We start from the raw sequence: 23,131 nt of genomic DNA, 5'->3' as shown, positions 1-23,131 counted from the left end.
TGGTGTAAGTGGCTTCAGCCAGCAGCCACAGGCCCTGGTGTGGTGTAAGTGGCCTCAGCCAGCAGCCACAGGCCCTGGTGTGGTGTAGGTGGCCTCAGCCAGCAGCCACAGGCCCTGGTGTGGTGTAAGTGGCCTCAATAGCAACTAAGGCCCTGGTGTGGTGTAAGTGGCTTCAGCCAGCAGCCACAGGCTCTGGTGTGGTGTAACTGGCCTCAGCCAGCAGCCACAGGCCCTGGTGTGGTGTAAGTGGCCTCAGCCAGAGCCACAGGCCCTGATGTGGTGTAAGTGGCCCCAGCCGGTCACTCAGGCCCTGGTGTGGTGTAGGTGGCATCAGCTAGCAGCACAAGACATTGGAAAACAGCCAAAAGCAGTGTCGTTAATGTGCCCTCATTAATGGGCAGCTGCTTTTGGTCTTTTAATACACCCCTTCTCTGGATCAAAAGCGGTTCAATGACATGAAAATCAAAGGCTTACAGCACCAGGTATTCCCAGGCAGTCTCCCATCCAAGTACTAACCAAGCCCAGCCCTGCTTAGCTTCCGAGATCAGACGAGGTCGGGCGTGCTCAGGGTGGTATGGCCGTAAGCTGCTGGCTCCAGCACAATGTCTCAATTTATGGATTCAAGTGATTAGGTGGCAAGTACCTGAAGTTACGAAGACAATGCTATAACCATACCTGCATGTTTGCATAATACCCTAACCCAAAGGCTCAGTTTGGTATTTATCCAACAGCACAGGCCCTGGATTGTTGAAGATGGCCTCAGGAACCAGCACAGGGCCTGGTGTGTTGTACATGGCCACAGCAAGGAGCACAGGGCCTGGTTTGGTGAAGATGGCCTCGGCCAGAAGCGCAGGGCCTGGTGTGATGTGAGTGGCCTGAGCAAGAGCCACAGGCCTTGGTGTGGTGTAAGTGGCCTCAGCCAGCAGCCACAGGCCCTGGTGTGGTGTAAGTCGCCTCAGCCAGAAGCCACAGGCACTGGTGTGGTGTAAGTGGCCTCAGCCAGCAGCCACAGGCCCTGGTGTGGTGTAGGTGGCCTCAGCCAGCAGCCACAGGCCCTGGTGTGGTGTAGGTGGCCTCAGCCAGCAGCCACAGGCCCTGGTGTGGTGTAAGTGGCCTCAGCCAGCAGCCACAGGCCCTGGTGTGGTGTAAGTGGCCTGAGCAAGAGCCACAGGCCCTGGTGTGGTGTAAGTGGCCTGAGCAAGAGCCACAGACCCTGGTGTGGTGTAATTGGCCTCAATAGCAACTAATGCCCTGGTGTGGTGTAGGTGGCCTCAGCCAGCAGCCACAGGCCCTGGTGTGGTGTAAGTGGCCTGAGCAAGAGCCACAGGCCCTGGTGTGGTGTAAGTGGCCTGAGCAAGAGCCACAGGCCCTGGTGTGGTGTAATTGGCCTCAATAGCAACTAATGCCCTGGTGTGGTGTAGGTGGCCTCAGCCAGCAGCCACAGGCCCTGGTGTGGTGAAAGTGGCCTCAGCCAGCAGCCACAGGCCCTGGTGTGGTGTAGGTGGCCTCAGCCAGCAGCCACAGGCCCTGGTGTGGTGTAGGTGGCCTCAGCCAGCAGCCACAGGCCCTGGTGTGGTGTAAGTGGCCTCAGCCACAGGCCCTGGTGTGGTGTAGGTGGCCTCAGCCAGCAGCCACAGGCCCTGGTGTGGTGTAGGTGGCCTCAGCCAGCAGCCACAGGCCCTGGTGTGGTGTAAGTGGCCTCAGCCAGCAGCCACAGGCCCTGGTGTGGTGTAAGTGGCCTGAGCAAGAGCCACACGCCCTGGTGTGGTGTAAGTGGCCTGAGCAAGAGCCACAGACCCTGGTGTGGTGTAATTGGCCTCAATAGCAACTAATGCCCTGGTGTGGTGTAGGTGGCCTCAGCCAGCAGCCACAGGCCCTGGTGTGGTGAAAGTGGCCTCAGCCAGAGCCACAGGCCCTGATGTGGTGTAAGTGGCCCCAGCCGGTCCCTCAGGCCCTTGTGTGGTGTAGGTTGCATCAGCTAGCAGCACAAGACATTGGAAAAGAGCCAAAAGCAGTGTCGTTAATGTGCCCTCATTAATGGGCAGCTGCTTTTGGTCTTTTAATACACCCCTTCTCTGGATCAAAAGCGGTTCAATGACATGAAAATGAAAGGCTTACAGGACCAGGTATTCCCAGGCAGTCTCCCATCCAAGTACTAACCAAGCCCAGCCCTGCTTAGCTTCCGAGATCAGACGAGGTTGGGCGTGCTCAGGGTGGTATGGCCGTAAGCTGCTGGCTCCAGCACAATGTCTCAATTTATGGATTCAAGTGATTAGGTGGCAAGTACCTGAAGTTACGAAGACAATGCTATAACCATACCTGCATGTTTGCATAATACCCTAACCCAAAGGCTCAGTTTGGCATTTATCCAACAGCACAGGCCCTGGATTGTTGAAGATGGCCTCAGGAACCAGCACAGGGCCTGGTGTGTTGTACATGGCCACAGCAAGGAGCACAGGGCCTGGTTTGGTGAAGATGGCCTCGGCCAGAAGCGCAGGGCCTGGTGTGATGTGAGTGGCCTGAGCAAGAGCAAAAGGGCCCTGGTGTGGTGTAAGTGGCCTCAGCCAGCAGCCACAGGCCCTGGTGTGGTGTAGGTGGCCTCAGCCAGCAGCCACAGGCCCTGGTGTGGTGTAAGTGGCCTCAACCAGCAGCCACAGGCCCTGGTGTGGTGTAAGTGGCCTCAGCCAGCAGCCACAGGCCCTGGTGTGGTGTAAGTGGCCTCAGCCAGTGCCACAGGCCCTGGTGTGGTGTAAGTGGCCTGAGCAAGAGCCACAGACCCTGGTGTGGTGTAATTGGCCTCAGCCAGCAGCCACAGGCCCTGGTGTGGTGTAAGTCGCCTCAGACAGAAGCCACAGGCACTGGTGTGGTGTAAGTGGCCTCAGCCAGCAGCAAAAGGGCCCTGGTGTGGTGTAAGTCGCCTCAGCCAGCAGCCACAGGCCCTGGTGTGGTGTAGGTGGCCTCAGCCACCAGCCACAGGCCCTGGTGTGGTGTAAGTGGCCTCAGCCAGCAGCCACAGGCCCTGGTGTGGTGTAAGTGGCCTCAGCCAGCAGCCACAGGCCCTGGTGTGGTGTAAGTGCCCTGAGCAAGTGCCACAGGCCTGGTGTGGTGTAAGTGGCCTGAGCAAGAGCCACAGACCCTGGTGTGGTGTAATTGGCCTCAATAGCAACTAAGGCCCTGGTGTGGTGTAGGTGGCCTCAGCCAGCAGCCACAGGCCCTGGTGTGGTGTAAGTGGCCTCAGCCAGAGCCACAGGCCCTGATGTGGTGTAAGTGGCCCCAGCCGGTCACTCAGGCCCTGGTGTGGTGTAGGTGGCATCAGCTAGCAGCACAAGACATTGGAAAAGAGCCAAAAGCAATGTCGTTAATGTGCCCTCATTAGTGGGCAGCTGCTTTTGGTCTTTTAATACACCCCTTCTCTGGATCAAAAGCGGTTCAATGACATGAAAATGAAAGGCTTACAGCACCAGGTATTCCCAGGCAGTCTCCCATCCAAGTACTAACCAAGCCCAGCCCTGCTTAGCTTCCGAGATCAGACGAGGTCGGGCGTGCTCAGGTGTGGTGAAAGTGGCCTCAGCCAGCAGCCACAGGCCCTGGTGTGGTGTAGGTGGCCTCAGCCAGCAGCCACAGGCCCTGGTGTGGTGTAGGTGGCCTCAGCCAGCAGCCACAGGCCCTGGTGTGGTGTAAGTGGCCTCAGCCACAGGCCCTGGTGTGGTGTAGGTGGCCTCAGCCAGCAGCCACAGGCCCTGGTGTGGTGTAGGTGGCCTCAGCCAGCAGCCACAGGCCCTGGTGTGGTGTAAGTGGCCTCAGCCAGCAGCCACAGGCCCTGGTGTGGTGTAAGTGGCCTGAGCAAGAGCCACACGCCCTGGTGTGGTGTAAGTGGCCTGAGCAAGAGCCACAGACCCTGGTGTGGTGTAATTGGCCTCAATAGCAACTAATGCCCTGGTGTGGTGTAGGTGGCCTCAGCCAGCAGCCACAGGCCCTGGTGTGGTGAAAGTGGCCTCAGCCAGAGCCACAGGCCCTGATGTGGTGTAAGTGGCCCCAGCCGGTCCCTCAGGCCCTTGTGTGGTGTAGGTTGCATCAGCTAGCAGCACAAGACATTGGAAAAGAGCCAAAAGCAGTGTCGTTAATGTGCCCTCATTAATGGGCAGCTGCTTTTGGTCTTTTAATACACCCCTTCTCTGGATCAAAAGCGGTTCAATGACATGAAAATGAAAGGCTTACAGGACCAGGTATTCCCAGGCAGTCTCCCATCCAAGTACTAACCAAGCCCAGCCCTGCTTAGCTTCCGAGATCAGACGAGGTTGGGCGTGCTCAGGGTGGTATGGCCGTAAGCTGCTGGCTCCAGCACAATGTCTCAATTTATGGATTCAAGTGATTAGGTGGCAAGTACCTGAAGTTACGAAGACAATGCTATAACCATACCTGCATGTTTGCATAATACCCTAACCCAAAGGCTCAGTTTGGCATTTATCCAACAGCACAGGCCCTGGATTGTTGAAGATGGCCTCAGGAACCAGCACAGGGCCTGGTGTGTTGTACATGGCCACAGCAAGGAGCACAGGGCCTGGTTTGGTGAAGATGGCCTCGGCCAGAAGCGCAGGGCCTGGTGTGATGTGAGTGGCCTGAGCAAGAGCCACAGGCCTTGGTGTGGTGTAAGTGGCCTCAGCCAGCAGCCACAGGCCCTGGTGTGGTGTAAGTCGCCTCAGCCAGAAGCCACAGGCACTGGTGTGGTGTAAGTGGCCTCAGCCAGCAGCCACAGGCCCTGGTGTGGTGTAGGTGGCCTCAGCCAGCAGCCACAGGCCCTGGTGTGGTGTAGGTGGCCTCAGCCAGCAGCCACAGGCCCTGGTGTGGTGTAAGTGGCCTCAGCCAGCAGCCACAGGCCCTGGTGTGGTGTAAGTGGCCTGAGCAAGAGCCACAGGCCCTGGTGTGGTGTAAGTGGCCTGAGCAAGAGCCACAGACCCTGGTGTGGTGTAAGTGGCCTGAGCAAGAGCCACAGACCCTGGTGTGGTGTAATTGGCCTCAATAGCAACTAATGCCCTGGTGTGGTGTAGGTGGCCTCAGCCAGCAGCCACAGGCCCTGGTGTGGTGTAAGTGGCCTGAGCAAGAGCCACAGGCCCTGGTGTGGTGTAAGTGGCCTGAGCAAGAGCCACAGGCCCTGGTGTGGTGTAATTGGCCTCAATAGCAACTAATGCCCTGGTGTGGTGTAGGTGGCCTCAGCCAGCAGCCACAGGCCCTGGTGTGGTGAAAGTGGCCTCAGCCAGCAGCCACAGGCCCTGGTGTGGTGTAGGTGGCCTCAGCCAGCAGCCACAGGCCCTGGTGTGGTGTAGGTGGCCTCAGCCAGCAGCCACAGGCCCTGGTGTGGTGTAAGTGGCCTCAGCCACAGGCCCTGGTGTGGTGTAGGTGGCCTCAGCCAGCAGCCACAGGCCCTGGTGTGGTGTAGGTGGCCTCAGCCAGCAGCCACAGGCCCTGGTGTGGTGTAAGTGGCCTCAGCCAGCAGCCACAGGCCCTGGTGTGGTGTAAGTGGCCTGAGCAAGAGCCACACGCCCTGGTGTGGTGTAAGTGGCCTGAGCAAGAGCCACAGACCCTGGTGTGGTGTAATTGGCCTCAATAGCAACTAATGCCCTGGTGTGGTGTAGGTGGCCTCAGCCAGCAGCCACAGGCCCTGGTGTGGTGAAAGTGGCCTCAGCCAGAGCCACAGGCCCTGATGTGGTGTAAGTGGCCCCAGCCGGTCCCTCAGGCCCTTGTGTGGTGTAGGTTGCATCAGCTAGCAGCACAAGACATTGGAAAAGAGCCAAAAGCAGTGTCGTTAATGTGCCCTCATTAATGGGCAGCTGCTTTTGGTCTTTTAATACACCCCTTCTCTGGATCAAAAGCGGTTCAATGACATGAAAATGAAAGGCTTACAGGACCAGGTATTCCCAGGCAGTCTCCCATCCAAGTACTAACCAAGCCCAGCCCTGCTTAGCTTCCGAGATCAGACGAGGTTGGGCGTGCTCAGGGTGGTATGGCCGTAAGCTGCTGGCTCCAGCACAATGTCTCAATTTATGGATTCAAGTGATTAGGTGGCAAGTACCTGAAGTTACGAAGACAATGCTATAACCATACCTGCATGTTTGCATAATACCCTAACCCAAAGGCTCAGTTTGGCATTTATCCAACAGCACAGGCCCTGGATTGTTGAAGATGGCCTCAGGAACCAGCACAGGGCCTGGTGTGTTGTACATGGCCACAGCAAGGAGCACAGGGCCTGGTTTGGTGAAGATGGCCTCGGCCAGAAGCGCAGGGCCTGGTGTGATGTGAGTGGCCTGAGCAAGAGCCACAGGCCTTGGTGTGGTGTAAGTGGCCTCAGCCAGCAGCCACAGGCCCTGGTGTGGTGTAAGTCGCCTCAGCCAGAAGCCACAGGCACTGGTGTGGTGTAAGTGGCCTCAGCCAGCAGCAAAAGGGCCCTGGTGTGGTGTAAGTGGCCTCAGCCAGCAGCCACAGGCCCTGGTGTGGTGTAGGTGGCCTCAGCCAGCAGCCACAGGCCCTGGTGTGGTGTAAGTGGCCTCAACCAGCAGCCACAGGCCCTGGTGTGGTGTAAGTGGCCTCAGCCAGCAGCCACAGGCCCTGGTGTGGTGTAAGTGGCCTCAGCCAGTGCCACAGGCCCTGGTGTGGTGTAAGTGGCCTGAGCAAGAGCCACAGACCCTGGTGTGGTGTAATTGGCGTCAGCCAGCAGCCACAGGCCCTGGTGTGGTGTAAGTCGCCTCAGACAGAAGCCACAGGCACTGGTGTGGTGTAAGTGGCCTCAGCCAGCAGCAAAAGGGCCCTGGTGTGGTGTAAGTCGCCTCAGCCAGCAGCCACAGGCCCTGGTGTGGTGTAGGTGGCCTCAGCCACCAGCCACAGGCCCTGGTGTGGTGTAAGTGGCCTCAGCCAGCAGCCACAGGCCCTGGTGTGGTGTAAGTGGCCTCAGCCAGCAGCCACAGGCCCTGGTGTGGTGTAAGTGGCCTCAGCCAGTGCCACAGGCCCTGGTGTGGTGTAAGTGGCCTGAGCAAGAGCCACAGGCCCTGGTGTGGTGTAAGTGGCCTGAGCAAGAGCCACAGACCCTGGTGTGGTGTAATTGGCCTCAATAGCAACTAATGCCCTGGTGTGGTGTAGGTGGCCTCAGCCAGCAGCCACAGGCCCTGGTGTGGTGAAAGTGGCCTCAGCCAGAGCCACAGGCCCTGATGTGGTGTAAGTGGCCCCAGCCGGTCACTCAGGCCCTTGTGTGGTGTAGGTTGCATCAGCTAGCAGCACAAGACATTGGAAAAGAGCCAAAAGCAGTGTCGTTAATGTGCCCTCATTAATGGGGAGCTGCTTTTGGTCTTTTAATACACCCCTTCTCTGGATCAAAAGCGGTTCAATGACATGAAAATCAAAGGCTTACAGAACCAGGTATTCCCAGGCAGTCTCCCATCCAAGTACTAACCAAGCCCAGCCCTGCTTAGCTTCCGAGATCAGACGAGGTCGGGCGTGCTCAGGGTGGTATGGCCGTAAGCTGCTGGCCCCAGCACAATGTCTCAATTTATGGATTCAAGTGATTAGGTGGCAAGTACCTGAAGTTACGAAGACAATGCTATAACCATACCTGCATGTTTGCATAATACCCTAACCCAAAGGCTCAGTTTGGCATTTATCCAACAGCACAGGCCCTGGATTGTTGAAGATGGCCTCAGGAACCAGCACAGGGCCTGGTGTGTTGTACATGGCCACAGCAAGGAGCACAGGGCCTGGTTTGGTGAAGATGGCCTCGGCCAGAAGCGCAGGGCCTGGTGTGATGTGAGTGGCCTGAGCAAGAGCCACAGGCCTTGGTGTGGTGTAAGTGGCCTCAGCCAGCAGCCACAGGCCCTGGTGTGGTGTAAGTCGCCTCAGCCAGAAGCCACAGGCACTGGTGTGGTGTAAGTGGCCTCAGCCAGCAGCCACAGGCCCTGGTGTGGTGTAGTTGGCCTCAGCCAGCAGCCACAGGCCCTGGTGTGGTGTAGGTGGCCTCAGCCAGCAGCCACAGGCCCTGGTGTGGTGTAAGTGGCCTCAGCCAGCAGCCACAGGCCCTGGTGTGGTGTAAGTGGCCTGAGCAAGAGCCACAGGCCCTGGTGTGGTGTAAGTGGCCTGAGCAAGAGCCACAGACCCTGGTGTGGTGTAATTGGCCTCAATAGCAACTAATGCCCTGGTGTGGTGTAGGTGGCCTCAGCCAGCAGCCACAGGCCCTGGTGTGGTGTAAGTGGCCTCAGCCAGCAGCCACAGGCCCTGGTGTGGTGTAAGTGGCCTGAGCAAGTGCCACAGGCCTGGTGTGGTGTAAGTGGCCTGAGCAAGAGCCACAGACCCTGGTGTGGTGTAATTGGCCTCAATAGCAACTAAGGCCCTGGTGTGGTGTAGGTGGCCTCAGCCAGCAGCCACAGGCCCTGGTGTGGTGTAAGTGGCCTCAGCCAGAGCCACAGGCCCTGATGTGGTGTAAGTGGCCCCAGCCGGTCACTCAGGCCCTGGTGTGGTGTAGGTGGCATCAGCTAGCAGCACAAGACATTGGAAAAGAGCCAAAAGCAATGTCGTTAATGTGCCCTCATTAGTGGGCAGCTGCTTTTGGTCTTTTAATACACCCCTTCTCTGGATCAAAAGCGGTTCAATGACATGAAAATGAAAGGCTTACAGCACCAGGTATTCCCAGGCAGTCTCCCATCCAAGTACTAACCAAGCCCAGCCCTGCTTAGCTTCCGAGATCAGACGAGGTCGGGCGTGCTCAGGGTGGTATGGCCATAAGCTGCTGGCCCCAGCACAATGACTCAATTTATGGATTCAAGTGATTAGGTGGCAAGTACCTGAAGTTACGAAGACAATCCTATAACCATACCTGCATGTTTGCATAATACCCTAACCCAAAGGCTCAGTTTAGCATTTATCCAACAGCACAGGCCCTGGATTGTTGAAGATGGCCTCAGGAACCAGCACAGGGCCTGGTGTGTTGTACATGGCCACAGCTAGCAGCACAGGGCCTGGTTTGGTGAAGATGGCCTCGGCCAGAAGAGCAGGGCCTGGTGTGATGTGAGTGGCCTGAGCAAGAGCCACATACCCTGGTGTGGTGTAATTGGCCTCAATAGCAACTAAGGCCCTGGTGTGGTGTAGGTGGCCTCAGCCAGCAGCCACAGGCCCTGGTGTGGTGTAAGTGGCCTCAATAGCAACTAAGGCCCTGGTGTGGTGTAAGTGGCCTGAGCAAGAGCCACATACCCTGGTGTGGTGTAATTGGCCTCAATAGCAACTAAGGCCCTGGTGTGGTGTAGGTGGCCTCAGCCAGTGCCACAGGCCCTGGTGTGGTGTAAGTGGCCTGAGCAAGAGCCACAGACCCTGGTGTGGTGTAATTGGCCTCAGCCAGCAGCCACAGGCCCTGGTGTGGTGTAAGTCGCCTCAGACAGAAGCCACAGGCACTGGTGTGGTGTAAGTGGCCTCAGCCAGCAGCAAAAGGGCCCTGGTGTGGTGTAAGTCGCCTCAGCCAGCAGCCACAGGCCCTGGTGTGGTGTAGGTGGCCTCAGCCACCAGCCACAGGCCCTGGTGTGGTGTAAGTGGCCTCAGCCAGCAGCCACAGGCCCTGGTGTGGTGTAAGTGGCCTCAGCCAGCAGCCACAGGCCCTGGTGTGGTGTAAGTGGCCTCAGCCAGTGCCACAGGCCCTGGTGTGGTGTAAGTGGCCTGAGCAAGAGCCACAGGCCCTGGTGTGGTGTAAGTGGCCTGAGCAAGAGCCACAGACCCTGGTGTGGTGTAATTGGCCTCAATAGCAACTAATGCCCTGGTGTGGTGTAGGTGGCCTCAGCCAGCAGCCACAGGCCCTGGTGTGGTGAAAGTGGCCTCAGCCAGAGCCACAGGCCCTGATGTGGTGTAAGTGGCCCCAGCCGGTCACTCAGGCCCTTGTGTGGTGTAGGTTGCATCAGCTAGCAGCACAAGACATTGGAAAACAGCCAAAAGCAGTGTCGTTAATGTGCCCTCATTAATGGGCAGCTGCTTTTGGTCTTTTAATACACCCCTTCTCTGGATCAAAAGCGGTTCAATGACATGAAAATCAAAGGCTTACAGAACCAGGTATTCCCAGGCAGTCTCCCATCCAAGTACTAACCAAGCCCAGCCCTGCTTAGCTTCCGAGATCAGACGAGGTCGGGCGTGCTCAGGGTGGTATGGCCGTAAGCTGCTGGCCCCAGCACAATGTCTCAATTTATGGATTCAAGTGATTAGGTGGCAAGTACCTGAAGTTACGAAGACAATGCTATAACCATACCTGCATGTTTGCATAATACCCTAACCCAAAGGCTCAGTTTGGCATTTATCCAACAGCACAGGCCCTGGATTGTTGAAGATGGCCTCAGGAACCAGCACAGGGCCTGGTGTGTTGTACATGGCCACAGCAAGGAGCACAGGGCCTGGTTTGGTGAAGATGGCCTCGGCCAGAAGCGCAGGGCCTGGTGTGATGTGAGTGGCCTGAGCAAGAGCCACAGGCCTTGGTGTGGTGTAAGTGGCCTCAGCCAGCAGCCACAGGCCCTGGTGTGGTGTAAGTCGCCTCAGCCAGAAGCCACAGGCACTGGTGTGGTGTAAGTGGCCTCAGCCAGCAGCCACAGGCCCTGGTGTGGTGTAGTTGGCCTCAGCCAGCAGCCACAGGCCCTGGTGTGGTGTAGGTGGCCTCAGCCAGCAGCCACAGGCCCTGGTGTGGTGTAAGTGGCCTCAGCCAGCAGCCACAGGCCCTGGTGTGGTGTAAGTGGCCTGAGCAAGAGCCACAGGCCCTGGTGTGGTGTAAGTGGCCTGAGCAAGAGCCACAGACCCTGGTGTGGTGTAATTGGCCTCAATAGCAACTAATGCCCTGGTGTGGTGTAGGTGGCCTCAGGCAGCAGCCACAGGCCCTGGTGTGGTGTAAGTGGCCTCAGCCAGCAGCCACAGGCCCTGGTGTGGTGTAAGTGGCCTGAGCAAGTGCCACAGGCCTGGTGTGGTGTAAGTGGCCTGAGCAAGAGCCACAGACCCTGGTGTGGTGTAATTGGCCTCAATAGCAACTAAGGCCCTGGTGTGGTGTAGGTGGCCTCAGCCAGCAGCCACAGGCCCTGGTGTGGTGTAAGTGGCCTCAGCCAGAGCCACAGGCCCTGATGTGGTGTAAGTGGCCCCAGCCGGTCACTCAGGCCCTGGTGTGGTGTAGGTGGCATCAGCTAGCAGCACAAGACATTGGAAAAGAGCCAAAAGCAATGTCGTTAATGTGCCCTCATTAGTGGGCAGCTGCTTTTGGTCTTTTAATACACCCCTTCTCTGGATCAAAAGCGGTTCAATGACATGAAAATGAAAGGCTTACAGCACCAGGTATTCCCAGGCAGTCTCCCATCCAAGTACTAACCAAGCCCAGCCCTGCTTAGCTTCCGAGATCAGACGAGGTCGGGCGTGCTCAGGGTGGTATGGCCATAAGCTGCTGGCCCCAGCACAATGACTCAATTTATGGATTCAAGTGATTAGGTGGCAAGTACCTGAAGTTACGAAGACAATCCTATAACCATACCTGCATGTTTGCATAATACCCTAACCCAAAGGCTCAGTTTAGCATTTATCCAACAGCACAGGCCCTGGATTGTTGAAGATGGCCTCAGGAACCAGCACAGGGCCTGGTGTGTTGTACATGGCCACAGCTAGCAGCACAGGGCCTGGTTTGGTGAAGATGGCCTCGGCCAGAAGAGCAGGGCCTGGTGTGATGTGAGTGGCCTGAGCAAGAGCCACAGACCCTGGTGTGGTGTAATTGGCCTCAATAGCAACTAAGGCCCTGGTGTGGTGTAGGTGGCCTCAGCCAGCAGCCACAGGCCCTGGTGTGGTGTAAGTGGCCTCAATAGCAACTAAGGCCCTGGTGTGGTGTAAGTGGCCTGAGCAAGAGCCACATACCCTGGTGTGGTGTAATTGGCCTCAATAGCAACTAAGGCCCTGGTGTGGTGTAGGTGGCCTCAGCCAGCAGCCACAGGCCCTGGTGTGGTGTAAGTGGCCTCAGCCGGTCACTCAGGCCCTGGTGTGTTTTACATGGCCACAGCAAGCAGCACAGGGCCTGGTTTGGTGAAGATGGCCTCAGCAAGCAGCCACAGGCCCTGGTTTGGTGTAAGTGGCCTCAGCCAGCAGCCACAGGCCCTGGTGTGGTGTAAGTGGCCTCAGCCAGCAGCCACAGGCCCTGGTGTGGTCTAAGTGGCCTCAGCCAGTGCCACAGGCCCTGGTGTGGTGTAAGTGGCCTGAGTAAGAGCCACAGGCCCTGGTGTGGTGTAAGTGGCCTCAGCCAGCAGCCACAGGCCCTGGTGTGGTGTAAGTGGCCTGAGCAAGTGCCACAGGCCCTGGTGTGGTGTAAGTGGCCTAAGCCAGAGCCACAGGCCCTGGTGTGGTGTAAGTGGCCTGAGCATGAGCCACAGGGCCTGGTTTGGTGAAGATGGCCTCGGCCAGAAGCGCAGGGCCTGGTGTGATGTGAGTGTCCTGAGCAAGAGCCACAGGCCCTGGTGTGGTGTAATTGGCCTCAATAGCAACTAAGGCCCTGGTGTGGTGTAAGTGGCCTGAGCAAGAGCCACATACCCTGGTGTGGTGTAATTGGCCTCAATAGCAACTAAGGCCCTGGTGTGGTGTAGGTGGCCTCAGCCAGCAGCCACAGGCCCTGGTGTGGTGTAAGTGGCCTCAGCCAGAGCAACAGGCCCTGATGTGGTGTAAGTGGCCCCAGCCGGTCACTCAGGCCCTGGTGTGGTGTAGGTGGCATCAGCTAGCAGCACAAGACATTGGAAAACAGCCAAAAGCAATGTCGTTAATGTGCCCTCATTAATGGGGAGCTGCTTCTGGTCTTTTAATACACCCCTTCTCTGGATCAAAAGCGGTTCAATGACATGAAAATCAAAGGCTTACAGCACCAGGTATTCCCAGGCAGTCTCCCATCCAAGTACTAACCAAGCCCAGCCCTGCTTAGCTTCCGAGATCAGACGAGGTCGGGCGTGCTCAGGGTGGTATGGCCGTAAGCTGCTGGCCCCAGCACAATGACTCAATTTATGGATTCAAGTGATTAGGTGGCAAGTACCTGAAGTTACGAAGACAATCCTATAACCATACCTGCATGTTTGCATAATACCCTAACCCAAAGGCTCAGTTTAGCATTTATCCAACAGCACAGGCCCTGGATTGTTGAAGATGGCCTCAAGAACCAGCACAGGACCTGGTGTGTTTTACATGGCCACAGCAAGCAGCACAGGGCCTGGTTTGGTGAAGATGGCCTCAGCAAGCAGCCACAGGCCCTGGTTTGGTGTAAGTGGCCTCAGCTAGCAGCCACAGGCCCTGGTGTGGTGTGAGTGGCCTCAGCCAGCAGCCACAGGCCCTGGTGTGGTCTAAGTGGCCTCAGCCAGTGCCACAGGCCCTGGTGTGGTGTAAGTGGCCTAAGCCAGAGCCACAGGCCCTGGTGTGGTGTAAGTGGCCTCAATAGCAAATAAGGCCCTGGTGTGGTGTAAGTGGCCTGAGCAAGAACCACAGGGCCTGGTTTGGTGAAGATGGCCTCGGCCAGAAGCGCAGGGCCTGGTGTGATGTGAGTGGCCTGAGCAAGAGCCACAGGCCCTGGTGTGGTGTAAGTGGCCTCATTCAGCAGCCACAGGCCCTGGTGTGGTGTAAGTGGCCTCAGCCAGAAGCCACATGCACTGGTGTGGTGTAAGTGGCCTCAGCCAGCAGCAAAAGGGCCCTGGTGTGGTGTAGGTGGCCTCAGCCAGCAGCCACAGGCCCTGGTGTGGTGTAAGTGGCCTCAATAGCAACTAAGGCCCTGGTGTGGTGTAAGTGGCTTCAGCCAGCAGCCACAGGCCCTGGTGTGGTGTAAGTGGCCTCAGCCAGCAGCCACAGGCCCTGGTGTGGTGTAGGTGGCCTCAGCCAGCAGCCACAGGCCCTGGTGTGGTGTAAGTGGCCTCAATAGCAACTAAGGCCCTGGTGTGGTGTAAGTGGCTTCAGCCAGCAGCCACAGGCTCTGGTGTGGTGTAACTGGCCTCAGCCAGCAGCCACAGGCCCTGGTGTGGTGTAAGTGGCCTCAGCCAGAGCCACAGGCCCTGATGTGGTGTAAGTGGCCCCAGCCGGTCACTCAGGCCCTTGTGTGGTGTAGGTTGCATCAGCTAGCAGCACAAGACATTGGAAAACAGCCAAAAGCAGTGTCGTTAATGTGCCCTCATTAATGGGGAGCTGCTTTTGGTCTTTTAATACACCCCTTCTCTGGATCAAAAGCGGTTCAATGACATGAAAATGAAAGGCTTACAGCACCAGGTATTCCCAGGCAGTCTCCCATCCAAGTACTAACCAAGCCCAGCCCTGCTTAGCTTCCGAGATCAGACGAGGTCGGGCGTGCTCAGGGTGGTATGGCCGTAAGCTGCTGGCTCCAGCACAATGTCTCAATTTATGGATTCAAGTGATTAGGTGGCAAGTACCTGAAGTTACGAAGACAATGCTATAACCATACCTGCATGTTTGCATAATACCCTAACCCAAAGGCTCAGTTTGGTATTTATCCAACAGCACAGGCCCTGGATTGTTGAAGATGGCCTCAGGAACCAGCACAGGGCCTGGTGTGTTGTACATGGCCACAGCAAGGAGCACAGGGCCTGGTTTGGTGAAGATGGCCTCGGCCAGAAGCGCAGGGCCTGGTGTGATGTGAGTGGCCTGAGCAAGAGCCACAGGCCTTGGTGTGGTGTAAGTGGCCTCAGCCAGCAGCCACAGGCCCTGGTGTGGTGTAAGTCGCCTCAGCCAGAAGCCACAGGCACTGGTGTGGTGTAAGTGGCCTCAGCCAGCAGCCACAGGCCCTGGTGTGGTGTAGGTGGCCTCAGCCAGCAGCCACAGGCCCTGGTGTGGTGTAGGTGGCCTCAGCCAGCAGCCACAGGCCCTGGTGTGGTGTAAGTGGCCTCAGCCAGCAGCCACAGGCCCTGGTGTGGTGTAAGTGGCCTGAGCAAGAGCCACAGGCCCTGGTGTGGTGTAAGTGGCCTGAGCAAGAGCCACAGACCCTGGTGTGGTGTAAGTGGCCTGAGCAAGAGCCACAGACCCTGGTGTGGTGTAATTGGCCTCAATAGCAACTAATGCCCTGGTGTGGTGTAGGTGGCCTCAGCCAGCAGCCACAGGCCCTGGTGTGGTGTAAGTGGCCTGAGCAAGAGCCACAGGCCCTGGTGTGGTGTAAGTGGCCTGAGCAAGAGCCACAGGCCCTGGTGTGGTGTAATTGGCCTCAATAGCAACTAATGCCCTGGTGTGGTGTAGGTGGCCTCAGCCAGCAGCCACAGGCCCTGGTGTGGTGAAAGTGGCCTCAGCCAGCAGCCACAGGCCCTGGTGTGGTGTAGGTGGCCTCAGCCAGCAGCCACAGGCCCTGGTGTGGTGTAGGTGGCCTCAGCCAGCAGCCACAGGCCCTGGTGTGGTGTAAGTGGCCTCAGCCACAGGCCCTGGTGTGGTGTAGGTGGCCTCAGCCAGCAGCCACAGGCCCTGGTGTGGTGTAGGTGGCCTCAGCCAGCAGCCACAGGCCCTGGTGTGGTGTAAGTGGCCTCAGCCAGCAGCCACAGGCCCTGGTGTGGTGTAAGTGGCCTGAGCAAGAGCCACACGCCCTGGTGTGGTGTAAGTGGCCTGAGCAAGAGCCACAGACCCTGGTGTGGTGTAATTGGCCTCAATAGCAACTAATGCCCTGGTGTGGTGTAGGTGGCCTCAGCCAGCAGCCACAGGCCCTGGTGTGGTGAAAGTGGCCTCAGCCAGAAGCGCAGGGCCTGGTGTGATGTGAGTGGCCTGAGCAAGAGCCACAGGCCTTGGTGTGGTGTAAGTGGCCTCAGCCAGCAGCCACAGGCCCTGGTGTGGTGTAAGTGGCCTGAGCAAGAGCCACAGGCCCTGGTGTGGTGTAAGTGGCCTGAGCAAGAGCCACAGACCCTGGTGTGGTGTAATTGGCCTCAATAGCAACTAAGGCCCTGGTGTGGTGTAGGTGGCCTCAGCCAGCAGCCACAGGCCCTGGTGTGGTGTAAGTGGCCTCAGCCAGCAGCCACAGGCCCTGGTGTGGTGTAAGTGGCCTGAGCAAGTGCCACAGGCCTGGTGTGGTGTAAGTGGCCTGAGCAAGAGCCACAGACCCTGGTGTGGTGTAATTGGCCTCAATAGCAACTAAGGCCCTGGTGTGGTGTAGGTGGCCTCAGCCAGCAGCCACAGGCCCTGGTGTGGTGTAAGTGGCCTCAGCCAGAGCCACAGGCCCTGATGTGGTGTAAGTGGCCCCAGCCGGTCACTCAGGCCCTGGTGTGGTGTAGGTGGCATCAGCTAGCAGCACAAGACATTGGAAAAGAGCCAAAAGCAATGTCGTTAATGTGCCCTCATTAATGGGCAGCTGCTTTTGGTCTTTTAATACACCCCTTCTCTGGATCAAAAGCGGTTCAATGACATGAAAATGAAAGGCTTACAGCACCAGGTATTCCCAGGCAGTCTCCCATCCAAGTACTAACCAAGCCCAGCCCTGCTTAGCTTCCGAGATCAGACGAGGTCGGGCGTGCTCAGGGTGGTATGGCCGTAAGCTGCTGGCCCCAGCACAATGTCTCAATTTATGGATTCAAGTGATTAGGTGGCAAGTACCTGAAGTTACGAAGACAATCCTATAACCATACCTGCATGTTTGCATAATACCCTAACCCAAAGGCTCAGTTTAGCATTTATCCAACAGCACAGGCCCTGGATTGTTGAAGATGGCCTCAGGAACCAGCACAGGGCCTGGTGTGTTGTACATGGCCACAGCTAGCAGCACAGGGCCTGGTTTGGTGAAGATGGCCTCGGCCAGAAGAGCAGGGCCTGGTGTGATGTGAGTGGCCTGAGCAAGAGCCACAGACCCTGGTGTGGTGTAATTGGCCTCAATAGCAACTAAGGCCCTGGTGTGGTGTAGGTGGCCTCAGCCAGCAGCCACAGGCCCTGGTGTGGTGTAAGTGGCCTCAATAGCAACTAAGGCCCTGGTGTGGTGTAAGTGGCCTGAGCAAGAGCCACATACCCTGGTGTGGTGTAATTGGCCTCAATAGCAACTAAGGCCCTGGTGTGGTGTAGGTGGCCTCAGCCAGTGCCACAGGCCCTGGTGTGGTGTAAGTGGCCTGAGCAAGAGCCACAGACCCTGGTGTGGTGTAATTGGCCTCAGCCAGCAGCCACAGGCCCTGGTGTGGTGTAAGTCGCCTCAGCCAGAAGCCACAGGCACTGGTGTGGTGTAAGTGGCCTCAGCCAGCAGCAAAAGGGCCCTGGTGTGGTGTAAGTCGCCTCAGCCAGCAGCCACAGGCCCTGGTGTGGTGTAGGTGGCCTCAGCCAGCAGCCACAGGCCCTGGTGTGGTGTAAGTGGCCTCAGCCAGCAGCCACAGGCCCTGGTGTGGTGTAAGTGGCCTCAGCCAGCAGCCACAGGCCCTGGTGTGGTGTAAGTGGCCTCAGCCAGTGCCACAGGCCCTGGTGTGGTGTAAGTGGCCTGAGCAAGAGCCACAGGCCCTGGTGTGGTGTAAGTGGCCTGAGCAAGAGCCACAGACCCTGGTGTGGTGTAATTGGCCTCAATAGCAACTAATGCCCTGGTGTGGTGTAGGTGGCCTCAGCCAGCAGCCACAGGCCCTGGTGTGGTGAAAGTGGCCTCAGCCAGAGCCACAGGCCCTGATGTGGTGTAAGTGGCCCCAGCCGGTCACTCAGGCCCTTGTGTGGTGTAGGTTGCATCAGCTAGCAGCACAAGACATTGGAAAACAGCCAAAAGCAGTGTCGTTAATGTGCCCTCATTAATGGGGAGCTGCTTTTGGTCTTTTAATACACCCCTTCTCTGGATCAAAAGCGGTTCAATGACATGAAAATGAAAGGCTTACAGAACCAGGTATTCCCAGGCAGTCTCCCATCCAAGTACTAACCAAGCCCAGCCCTGCTTAGCTTCCGAGATCAGACGAGGTCGGGCGTGCTCAGGGTGGTATGGCCGTAAGCTGCTGGCCCCAGCACAATGTCTCAATTTATGGATTCAAGTGATTAGGTGGCAAGTACCTGAAGTTACGAAGACAATGCTATAACCATACCTGCATGTTTGCATAATACCCTAACCCAAAGGCTCAGTTTGGCATTTATCCAACAGCACAGGCCCTGGATTGTTGAAGATGGCCTCAGGAACCAGCACAGGGCCTGGTGTGATGTGAGTGGCCTGAGCAAGAGCCACAGGCCTTGGTGTGGTGTAAGTGGCCTCAGCCAGCAGCCACAGGCCCTGGTGTGGTGTAAGTCGCCTCAGCCAGAAGCCACAGGCACTGGTGTGGTGTAAGTGGCCTCAGCCAGCAGCCACAGGCCCTGGTGTGGTGTAGTTGGCCTCAGCCAGCAGCCACAGGCCCTGGTGTGGTGTAAGTGGCCTCAGCCAGCAGCCACAGGCCCTGGTGTGGTGTAAGTGGCCTGAGCAAGAGCCACAGGCCCTGGTGTGGTGTAAGTGGCCTGAGCAAGAGCCACAGACCCTGGTGTGGTGTAATTGGCCTCAATAGCAACTAATGCCCTGGTGTGGTGTAGGTGGCCTCAGCCAGCAGCCACAGGCCCTGGTGTGGTGTAAGTGGCCTCAGCCAGCAGCCACAGGCCCTGGTGTGGTGTAAGTGGCCTGAGCAAGTGCCACAGGCCTGGTGTGGTGTAAGTGGCCTCAGCCAGCAGCCACAGGCCCTGGTGTGGTGTAAGTGGCCTCAGCCAGTGCCACAGGCCCTGGTGTGGTGTAAGTGGCCTGAGCAAGAGCCACAGGCCCTGGTGTGGTGTAAGTGGCCTCAGCCAGCAGCCACAGGCCCTGGTGTGGTGTAAGTGGCCTGAGCAAGTGCCACAGGCCCTGGTGTGGTGTAAGTGGCCTAAGCCAGAGCCACAGGCCTGGTGTGGTGTAAGTGGCCTGAGCAAGAGCCACAGGGCCTGGTTTGGTGAAGATGGCCTCGGCCAGAAGAGCAGGGCCTGGTGTGATGTGAGTGGCCTGAGCAAGAGCCACATACCCTGGTGTGGTGTAATTGGCCTCAATAGCAACTAAGGCCCTGGTGTGGTGTAGGTGGCCTCAGCCAGCAGCCACAGGCCCTGGTGTGGTGTAAGTGGCCTCAATAGCAACTAAGGCCCTGGTGTGGTGTAAGTGGCCTGAGCAAGAGCCACATACCCTGGTGTGGTGTAATTGGCCTCAATAGCAACTAAGGCCCTGGTGTGGTGTAGGTGGCCTCAGCCAGCAGCCACAGGCCCTGGTGTGGTGTAAGTGGCCCCAGCCGGTCACTCAGGCCCTGGTGTGTTTTACATGGCCACAGCAAGCAGCACAGGGCCTGGTTTGGTGAAGATGGCCTCAGCAAGCAGCCACAGGCCCTGGTTTGGTGTAAGTGGCCTCAGCCAGCAGCCACAGGCCCTGGTGTGGTGTAAGTGGCCTCAGCCAGAGCCACAGGCCCTGGTGTGGTGTAAGTGGCCTGAGCAAGAGCCACAGACCCTGGTGTGGTGTAATTGGCCTCAATAGCAACTAATGCCCTGGTGTGGTGTAGGTGGCCTCAGCCAGCAGCCACAGGCCCTGGTGTGGTGAAAGTGGCCTCAGCCAGCAGCCACAGGCCCTGGTGTGGTGTAAGTGGCCTCAGCCAGCAGCCACAGGCCCTGGTGTGGTGTAAGTGGCCTCAGCCAGCAGCCACAGGCCCTGGTGTGGTGTAAGTGGCCTCAGCCACAGGCCCTGGTGTGGTGTAAGTGGCCTCAGCCAGCAGCCACAGGCCCTGGTGTGGTGTAAGTGGCCTCAGCCAGCAGCCACAGGCCCTGGTGTGGTGTAAGTGGCCTCAGCCAGCAGCCACAGGCCCTGGTGTGGTGTAAGTGGCCTGAGCAAGAGCCACAGGCCCTGGTGTGGTGTAAGTGGCCTGAGCAAGAGCCACAGACCCTGGTGTGGTGTAATTGGCCTCAATAGCAACTAATGCCCTGGTGTGGTGTAGGTGGCCTCAGCCAGCAGCCACAGGCCCTGGTGTGGTGAAAGTGGCCTCAGCCAGAGCCACAGGCCCTGATGTGGTGTAAGTGGCCCCAGCCGGTCACTCAGGCCCTTGTGTGGTGTAGGTTGCATCAGCTAGCAGCACAAGACATTGGAAAAGAGCCAAAAGCAGTGTCGTTAATGTGCCCTCATTAATGGGCAGCTGCTTTTGGTCTTTTAATACACCCCTTCTCTGGATCAAAAGCGGTTCAATGACATGAAAATGAAAGGCTTACAGCACCAGGTATTCCCAGGCAGTCTCCCATCCAAGTACTAACCAAGCCCAGCCCTGCTTAGCTTCCGAGATCAGACGAGGTCGGGCGTGCTCAGGGTGGTATGGCCGTAAGCTGCTGGCTCCAGCACAATGTCTCAATTTATGGATTCAAGTGATTAGGTGGCAAGTACCTGAAGTTACGAAGACAATGCTATAACCATACCTGCATGTTTGCATAATACCCTAACCCAAAGGCTCAGTTTGGCATTTATCCAACAGCACAGGCCCTGGATTGTTGAAGATGGCCTCAGGAACCAGCACAGGGCCTGGTGTGTTGTACATGGCCACAGCAAGGAGCACAGGGCCTGGTTTGGTGAAGATGGCCTCGGCCAGAAGCGCAGGGCCTGGTGTGATGTGAGTGGCCTGAGCAAGAGCCACAGGCCTTGGTGTGGTGTAAGTGGCCTCAGCCAGCAGCCACAGGCCCTGGTGTGGTGTAAGTCGCCTCAGCCAGAAGCCACAGGCACTGGTGTGGTGTAAGTGGCCTCAGCCAGCAGCCACAGGCCCTGGTGTGGTGTAGGTGGCCTCAGCCAGCAGCCACAGGCCCTGGTGTGGTGTAGGTGGCCTCAGCCAGCAGCCACAGGCCCTGGTGTGGTGTAAGTGGCCTGAGCAAGAGCCACAGGCCCTGGTGTGGTGTAAGTGGCCTGAGCAAGAGCCACAGACCCTGGTGTGGTGTAATTGGCCTCAATAGCAACTAATGCCCTGGTGTGGTGTAGGTGGCCTCAGCCAGCAGCCACAGGCCCTGGTGTGGTGTAAGTGGCCTCAGCCAGCAGCCACAGGCCCTGGTGTGGTGTAAGTGGCCTGAGCAAGTGCCACAGGCCTGGTGTGGTGTAAGTGGCCTCAGCCAGCAGCCACAGGCCCTGGTGTGGTCTAAGTGGCCTCAGCCAGTGCCACAGGCCCTGGTGTGGTGTAAGTGGCCTGAGTAAGAGCCACAGGCCCTGGTGTGGTGTAAGTGGCCTCAGCCAGCAGCCACAGGCCCTGGTGTGGTGTAAGTGGCCTGAGCAAGTGCCACAGGCCCTGGTGTGGTGTAAGTGGCCTAAGCCAGAGCCACAGGCCCTGGTGTGGTGTAAGTGGCCTGAGCAAGAGCCACAGGGCCTGGTTTGGTGAAGATGGCCTCGGCCAGAAGAGCAGGGCCTGGTGTGATGTGAGTGGCCTGAGCAAGAGCCACATACCCTGGTGTGGTGTAATTGGCCTCAATAGCAACTAAGGCCCTGGTGTGGTGTAAGTGGCCTGAGCAAGAGCCACATACCCTGGTGTGGTGTAATTGGCCTCAATAGCAACTAAGGCCCTGGTGTGGTGTAGGTGGCCTCAGCCAGCAGCCACAGGCCCTGGTGTGGTGTAAGTGGCCCCAGCCGGTCACTCAGGCCCTGGTGTGTTTTACATGGCCACAGCAAGCAGCACAGGGCCTGGTTTGGTGAAGATGGCCTCAGCAAGCAGCCACAGGCCCTGGTTTGGTGTAAGTGGCCTCAGCCAGCAGCCACAGGCCCTGGTGTGGTGTAAGTGGCCTCAGCCAGCAGCCACAGGCCCTGGTGTGGTCTAAGTGGCCTCAGCCAGTGCCACAGGCCCTGGTGTGGTGTAAGTGGCCTGAGTAAGAGCCACAGGCCCTGGTGTGGTGTAAGTGGCCTCAGCCAGCAGCCACAGGCCCTGGTGTGGTGTAAGTGGCCTGAGCAAGTGCCACAGGCCCTGGTGTGGTGTAAGTGGCCTAAGCCAGAGCCACAGGCCCTGGTGTGGTGTAAGTGGCCTGAGCAAGAGCCACAGGGCCTGGTTTGGTGAAGATGGCCTCGGCCAGAAGCGCAGGGCCTGGTGTGATGTGAGTGGCCTGAGCAAGAGCCACAGGCCCTGGTGTGGTGTAATTGGCCTCAATAGCAACTAAGGCCCTGGTGTGGTGTAAGTGGCCTGAGCAAGAGCCACATACCCTGGTGTGGTGTAATTGGCCTCAATAGCAACTAAGGCCCTGGTGTGGTGTAGGTGGCCTCAGCCAGCAGCCACAGGCCCTGGTGTGGTGTAAGTGGCCTCAGCCAGAGCAACAGGCCCTGATGTGGTGTAAGTGGCCCCAGCCGGTCACTCAGGCCCTGGTGTGGTGTAGGTGGCATCAGCTAGCAGCACAAGACATTGGAAAACAGCCAAAAGCAATGTCGTTAATGTGCCCTCATTAATGGGGAGCTGCTTCTGGTCTTTTAATACACCCCTTCTCTGGATCAAAAGCGGTTCAATGACATGAAAATGAAAGGCTTACAGCACCAGGTATTCCCAGGCAGTCTCCCATCCAAGTACTAACCAAGCCCAGCCCTGCTTAGCTTCCGAGATCAGACGAGGTCGGGCGTGCTCAGGGTGGTATGGCCGTAAGCTGCTGGCCCCAGCACAATGTCTCAATTTATGGATTCAAGTGATTAGGTGGCAAGTACCTGAAGTTACGAAGACAATCCTATAACCATACCTGCATGTTTGCATAATACCCTGACCAAAAGGCTCAGTTTGGCATTTATCCAACAGCACAGGCCCTGGATTGTTGAAGATGGCCTCAAGAACCAGCACAGGACCTGGTGTGTTTTACATGGCCACAGCAAGCAGCACAGGGCCTGGTTTGGTGAAGATGGCCTCAGCAAGCAGCCACAGGCCCTGGTTTGGTGTAAGTGGCCTCAGCTAGCAGCCACAGGCCCTGGTGTGGTGTGAGTGGCCTCAGCCAGCAGCCACAGGCCCTGGTGTGGTCTAAGTGGCCTCAGCCAGTGCCACAGGCCCTGGTGTGGTGTAAGTGGCCTGAGCAAGAGCCACAGGCCCTGGTGTGGTCTAAGTGGCCTCAGCCAGTGCCACAGGCCCTGGTGTGGTGTAAGTGGCCTGAGCAAGAGCCACAGGCCCTGGTGTGGTGTAAGTGGCCTGAGCAAGTGCCACAGGCCCTGGTGTGGTGTAAGTGGCCTAAGCCAGAGCCACAGGCC

At 57.8% G+C, this 23,131-nt stretch overlaps 8 non-coding genes and 6 pseudogenes across 8 annotated transcripts; all 14 read right to left on the bottom strand.

Moving 5' to 3' along the window:
- Positions 1-467: 467 nt before the first annotated feature.
- On the bottom strand, positions 468-586 carry LOC147329432 (5S ribosomal RNA). The gene has a single exon (XR_015129496.1). It is a non-coding gene; the product is annotated as a 5S ribosomal RNA (ribosomal RNA).
- A 1,525-nt stretch (positions 587-2,111) lies between these two features.
- LOC147329431 (5S ribosomal RNA) lies at positions 2,112-2,230 on the bottom strand (annotated as a pseudogene).
- A 1,981-nt stretch (positions 2,231-4,211) lies between these two features.
- On the bottom strand, positions 4,212-4,330 carry LOC147329430 (5S ribosomal RNA; annotated as a pseudogene).
- Positions 4,331-5,894: 1,564 nt separating this feature from the next.
- Positions 5,895-6,013, bottom strand: LOC147329429 (5S ribosomal RNA; annotated as a pseudogene).
- A 1,379-nt stretch (positions 6,014-7,392) lies between these two features.
- Positions 7,393-7,511, bottom strand: LOC147329428 (5S ribosomal RNA; annotated as a pseudogene).
- A 1,135-nt stretch (positions 7,512-8,646) lies between these two features.
- Positions 8,647-8,765, bottom strand: LOC147329427 (5S ribosomal RNA). Its single transcript, XR_015129579.1, has one exon. It is a non-coding gene; the product is annotated as a 5S ribosomal RNA (ribosomal RNA).
- A 1,291-nt stretch (positions 8,766-10,056) lies between these two features.
- Positions 10,057-10,175, bottom strand: LOC147329426 (5S ribosomal RNA; annotated as a pseudogene).
- Positions 10,176-11,310: 1,135 nt separating this feature from the next.
- Positions 11,311-11,429, bottom strand: LOC147329425 (5S ribosomal RNA). Its single transcript, XR_015129578.1, has one exon. It is a non-coding gene; the product is annotated as a 5S ribosomal RNA (ribosomal RNA).
- A 1,443-nt stretch (positions 11,430-12,872) lies between these two features.
- LOC147329424 (5S ribosomal RNA) lies at positions 12,873-12,991 on the bottom strand. The gene has a single exon (XR_015129495.1). It is a non-coding gene; the product is annotated as a 5S ribosomal RNA (ribosomal RNA).
- Positions 12,992-14,247: 1,256 nt separating this feature from the next.
- Positions 14,248-14,366, bottom strand: LOC147329423 (5S ribosomal RNA). Its single transcript, XR_015129494.1, has one exon. It is a non-coding gene; the product is annotated as a 5S ribosomal RNA (ribosomal RNA).
- Positions 14,367-16,399: 2,033 nt separating this feature from the next.
- LOC147329422 (5S ribosomal RNA) lies at positions 16,400-16,518 on the bottom strand. The gene has a single exon (XR_015129492.1). It is a non-coding gene; the product is annotated as a 5S ribosomal RNA (ribosomal RNA).
- A 1,291-nt stretch (positions 16,519-17,809) lies between these two features.
- Positions 17,810-17,928, bottom strand: LOC147329421 (5S ribosomal RNA; annotated as a pseudogene).
- A 2,228-nt stretch (positions 17,929-20,156) lies between these two features.
- Positions 20,157-20,275, bottom strand: LOC147329420 (5S ribosomal RNA). The gene has a single exon (XR_015129490.1). It is a non-coding gene; the product is annotated as a 5S ribosomal RNA (ribosomal RNA).
- A 2,152-nt stretch (positions 20,276-22,427) lies between these two features.
- Positions 22,428-22,546, bottom strand: LOC147329419 (5S ribosomal RNA). Its single transcript, XR_015129489.1, has one exon. It is a non-coding gene; the product is annotated as a 5S ribosomal RNA (ribosomal RNA).
- Positions 22,547-23,131: the final 585 nt, after the last annotated feature.

This window comes from Aulonocara sp. 'chitande type north' Nkhata Bay, linkage group LG5, assembly GCF_057382095.1.
Source record: "Aulonocara sp. 'chitande type north' Nkhata Bay isolate Kocher_YH1m ecotype deep benthic linkage group LG5, A_spYH_male_GT1.1, whole genome shotgun sequence".
Lineage (NCBI taxonomy): Eukaryota > Metazoa > Chordata > Actinopteri > Cichliformes > Cichlidae > Aulonocara > Aulonocara sp. 'chitande type north' Nkhata Bay.
Note: the sequence above shows the minus strand (reverse complement) of the source record. Positions and strands in the feature narration are given on the sequence as shown.